Source organism: Penaeus japonicus, unplaced genomic scaffold (genome assembly GCF_977035675.1).
Source record: "Penaeus japonicus unplaced genomic scaffold, GWHDUDI00000001_assembly GWHDUDI00000038, whole genome shotgun sequence".
Classification (NCBI taxonomy): Eukaryota; Metazoa; Arthropoda; class Malacostraca; order Decapoda; family Penaeidae; genus Penaeus; species Penaeus japonicus.
In genome coordinates this window covers 10,475,712-10,481,404 of record NW_028234440.1, presented here as the reverse complement: position 1 = coordinate 10,481,404, position 5,693 = coordinate 10,475,712, and positions in this window count along the sequence as shown.

Sequence of the window (5,693 nt, the reverse complement as noted above, 5' to 3'; positions counted from 1 at the left end):
TCCTTCCCCCTCCTTTCCTCTCTCTCTCTCTCTCTCTCTCTCTCTCTCTCTCTCTCTCTCTCTCTCTCTCTCTCTCTCTCTTCCTTCTTCTCTTCTTCTCTTCTCCCTCCTTTCCTCTCTCTCTCTCTCTCTCTCTCTTTCTCTCTCTCTCTCTCCTCTCCTTCTTCTTCTCTCCCTCTTCCCCTTCTTCCTCCTCCTCTCCCCTCGCCTCCTTCCTCCTCTCCCTCTTCTCTCTCTCTCTCTCTCCTCCCCTCTCTTCTCTCTCCTCTCCTTCTCCTCTCTCTCTCTCTCTCTCTCTCTCTCTCTCTCTCTCTCTCTCTCTCTCTCTCTCTCTCTCTCTCTCTCTCTCTCTCCCTCTCTCTCTCTCTCTCTCTCTCCTTCTTCTTCTTCTTCTTCCTTCCCCCTCCTTTCCTCTCTCTCTCTCTCTCTCTCTCTCTCTCTCTCTCTCTCTCTCTCTCTCTCTCTCTCTCTCTCTCCTTCTTCTCCCTTCCCCCTCCTTTCCTGTCTCTCTCTCCCCCCCCCCCTCTCTCTCTCTCTCTCTTTCTCTCAGTGAATATACATTACTTAGGCACAACAAAGGCACGCACTAAAACCTAGCAAGAGGGGGTGTTAAGCACTTCCAAGAAGTGACCTCTGTTCTTCAGAAATGTTGCCGGGCCCTCAGTCACCCCAGGCTATGTGCCAGGGTTGACCTTGTCTGTTTAATGCGGGTGTAAAATTATATATGATAATGATGAGGGGGATGATGAGGAGGAGGAGGATTGTCATTATAAGGAGGATGATAATGCTGATGACGATGACAAAGATAACGATGAAAATTATGATGGTAATACTGATAATGATGAGGGGGATGATGGTGATGAGGAGGATTGTAATTATGAGGATGATGATGATAATGCTGATGGTAATAATAATGATAACGATGAAAATTATGATGGTAATACTGATAATGAGGATGATGATAACAATGATAATAAGAAAATAATAGTGATGATGACGATATCAATAATGATAATGATAAAATAGAGATAGGAATGATGATGATCGTAACATTCAAGACAAACGTAATTTGAAAAATGATAACAATGATGTCAATAACAAACAAAAATTATAATTATAACAACAGCTAATGATAATGATGATGATGATTTTGATGATGATAGTAATGAAAAAATCAAGTACAATATTTCTGAAAATCTTAAATAACACCATCACGAAGGCGTATACACTATACTTTAGTGAAGTGCCTCGGAGTTTCAGTTACAGGAGAAACCAGGATAGTGTAGTAAGTATATTGAGAAGCATTTGTTTTAGTACATTCTGTATCGTAAGATCTGAATAACAAAGAGGTTACATAGTGTTGGTAAAGGGTTTTAAATAAAAGAATAATGAGGGGAAAAAATATATAAATATACATATACAGTATGTATATATATATATATATATATATATATATATATATATATATATATATATATATATATATATATATATATATATATATATATATATATATATATATATATATATATAGACATGGTATTTTGTGTAGAGTTTGTTTTTATATTGCCCATTTATATCAAGTACATGGAGGCCTCTTACCGTTTGTTTGTTTTTTATTATTAAAATTATCGTTATTATTACTATTGAACTACTTGTCTGTTTTTAGACGGTCATTATCATTGCTACTAATATAAGCAATATTATTGGGTCAATGATTTATTTTTATCAGTCGGTTGTTTGCGTTGCTATTATTAGCACGATCATTGCCTTCATTATTTTAATCATCTTTATTACTATATTCCATTATCATTTATTTTTCTTAGCTTTGAAATCTTCACAGAAAACGAAAAGAACAAACTTTCTAGAATCTTCCAGAAAGCCGAACAGGAGGCAGGAGAGAGAGGAGGGGGGCGGGGGAGAGAGAGGAGGGGGGCGGGGAGAGAGAAGAAGGGGGCGGGGAGAGAGAGGAAGGGGGCGGGGGCGGGGGCGGGGGCAGGGAGAGAGAGGAAGGGGGCGGGGGCGGGGGCGGGGGCAGGGAGAGAGAGGCAGGGGGCGGGGAGAGAGAGGAAGGGGGCGGGGGCGGGGGCGGGGAGAGAGAGGAAGGGGGCGGGATCGTAAACTTTCGTCTTCGGGCTGGGGAAGAAAAAGGCGAGGCAGTCCACCCCTTATCCTTACTGGAGCCACACTGATCCATCAGGATTATTAAGATAAGAAATACGGGGGTCGGATGCCGAGCGGTGTTGCCGTCTGGTTGGTGTGTTGCTTGTTTTTCTACCTTTGAGAGAGAGAGACAGGTAGACAGAGAGAGAGTGAAATAGAGAGAGAGAGAGAGAGAGATTAAGTGAGAGAGAGAGTGAGAGAGAGAGATAGAAAGGAGGGGTGATAGCAATAAGATATACTAATAATTGAAATTATAATGATAATAATAATGATAATAATAATAATAACAATAATAATAATAATAATAATAATAATAATAATAATGATAACACTAACAATAATAACAATGATAGTAATAACCATTATCAATAATACTAATGATGATGATAATGACAATGAAAATAGCAATATTAATAACAATAATGATGATAATAAAATAATACATAATAATAATGATAATAACAACAATAATATAAGATAACTAAAATAATACTAATACATAATATATATATATATATATATATATATATATATATATATATATATATACATATACATATTATATATATATATATATTATATATGTGTGTGTGTGCGTGTGTGTGTGTGTGTGTGTGTGTGTGTGTGTGTGTGTGTGTGTGTTAAACAATGGCATAAGGCATCACAGAGCCCTCAGTAAACAGTAAGTACAGTGATATGACAGCGTAGCGTTTTCAAGGAGAGTTCGGTAAAGTTTCCACCCAAAGTTCCCGCCATAAGATGCTGAAGGAGAAAGGTTATTCAGCCATTATAATCCTGTTATTCTTGCTGTCTCTATGTCTACATGACATTGTACGCAGCGAAGGACCCACACTCTCATTTCTATGCAAATATAAGAAGAAGAAAGTAAATCTAGCGGGTTTTTGGGTGGAATTCTATAAGCAAAATAATTGAATATGTTAAATGTCGTACCAGGATGTGCACTTGCTCGGTACTAGACTTATTCTTAAACTAGACAACCCTGCACTCAGCCACGTTGGTTTGTTTAGTCGACGTCTTCCGATTAACTTCATAATTTCTGCGAGTTTATCATAACGATTATGAGAGAGTGCTATAACTAGGATGAATTGTTCCTCAAGTTATGGGGGTCAATACGGAGGCGTTTCATAACACAAGGCTTACCATATATCAGACAAGTGCCATCGCCGAGAAGAGGTGTACTTTGTAACTGTCCTGGGGAATAATGCATAATTGAAAAGCCAGGTCTTTGATCTTTTTTGTGTCGAATAGAGCTGGAGCTCAAAATTTCAAACTTAAACTTCGGTATCTTAAGTAAACAATGAACGCCTGCTCAAACCGGACTCAAGACTTTGTGCAACAAATAGGATTATACGGTGCCTTATAGACGAAAGACCTGTCAAAATAGGCCTTAAATGGTACGGCCATGCACTCAAATTTCGAACTTCCAAATGGTATGAGTCATTCAGTCTTTAAGGTCCTGCACATTTTTGTTTGTTACTGTGTTGATAAGGGGGCTGGTGTGAGATGCCTGATAATTCTGCATCGATCAGTAATTAGGGTTTAATTTCATGATATCTCTTCTCAGAAGAAGAGGGGGAACGGGAAGACAAGAGAACAACAGAAAAAAAAGAGAAAGAAGAAAAAGAGAAAACGAAAAAGTCAGCCTTTGATGTGTCATACAAACAGGTGCAACAAACTCAACAAATTTCTCGCTCTTGTTATCGGGTACAACAGAGAGTATATGTAGAAATATCCATGCCATTAAGGTGCAATATGAAATGCAAAGTTATGATAAGTCAATACACTCTCCACTGACGAAATATGTTCATTGTTGCATACTTTAGGCAAGAGTTACGCAGATAGCTAAATTAAGAGAGAGAGGAACATTGTTATTCAGGTAATCTAATTTCTATAAAAAAACAGGATGGTGTCGAAGGCCTTTTCGCTTTACTGTTTCCTAACGATGCAATACTTCAACAAACAAACAAAACTCATAAACAAATAAACTAACAAAACTCATGAACAAACAAAACCCACAAACAAATAAACTAACAAACAAACAAAACTTATAAACAAATAAACGAACAAAACTCATGAACAAACAAACAAAACTCACAAATAAACTAACAAACAAACAAAACTCATAAACCAACAAACGAACAAAACTCATGAACAAACAAACAAACAAAACTCACAAACAAACAAACAAAACTCGTAAACAAATAAAACTAATACACAAAAATGAAAGTAAAAAATGCCAGGCGGGCGCCGGCTCCCAAAAAGGCGAAGGGAAGCGGAAGAGTAAAGGTTAGGGGTAAATGTCCCCCTGTCTGTTTTTTTACTATGTAATTGGATTACCATTGGATTGACCTCCAGTGCTACACGCTTCGGTGTTGGTTTGTGTATATGGTGTATGTATTTAGGACTTTGCAGGTGTCATTCATTCGTAATAGATGTTGATCAATGGTATCTTGCATGTAGTCAATTCTTGCATGTTTTTGAATAGTTTATGTATGATATACTTGAGTTAGAAACATGAATTATTTATAGGCCTTTTACTTTTTTACCAGAAGCCATAGCCATCCCGCCCGTTTTCGGAGTCTAGACACTATGCTGTGTGGGCGTTGTGAACTTTCTCACACATGCACCAAGAGCCTGTAAACATCAGTAACTTCATAAGATATCCAGGCCTCATTCGCTTCTCTATTTTTCTTCTCGATCACCTCATCCGCGCTGGAAGTGTTCCTGGGGTTGGATGCAAGAGGCTCGTAGAGTGATTGTATCTGCTGCAATATTGTGTATGTAATAAATCCATCACCCAAAACGAAAAGAAGGGAAAATAACGTAATCGTTGTTTAGTACGCTTGCTACATGTAAGGATCTTGGACCGTAATTTTCTGGCACTTATGTGATCAGGGGAATCTCAATCCTCATCATCCTCGCCCAGTGAATAGTTATTAACACTCTGATACCTAGCATTGTCAGATCTGCTGTGCATAGAGTCAGAGGCCTTTGACGAGTCTGCGTTCGGATTCACCAAGTTCCGGTCTTTGGAAGTTTGGGTCTTCTTGATATGAAAGTCTGCTTCATCTATTTGCTGCCAGTCGGTGCAGTTTTTACATTCTTAGCTTCGTGACACACAGAAGATATAGGGGTAGCCTACATTTGCAACAAATGGTAGGTAGTTGAGTTAGCGCTCGGTGCGATGCTTGTGTTGTTGTAGTCAGCGACACAACGTCAAGCGAAATAAATCCCACCCCTTTCTCACCGCTTCTCCCGAACCAGCCAATAAGGTCCTGCGCATTCATTCGCCCTTCTTCTATTCCATGAGTAACGAGACTGTGATTGGTCGCTAATATAGAGGAAGGTGTGGCTAATTTCGCCTGTCTTCGCGCCGGTGACTAAAATAGACTGTATTAACGCTGCTCTTTCCATCTTTCTTTGCCGTGGAACCAAATCTCGCTTAATGACTAAGGTTTATGGCGACTTTGTGTGTGTGTGTGTGGGGGGGGGGGGGGCTATCGCTGTCA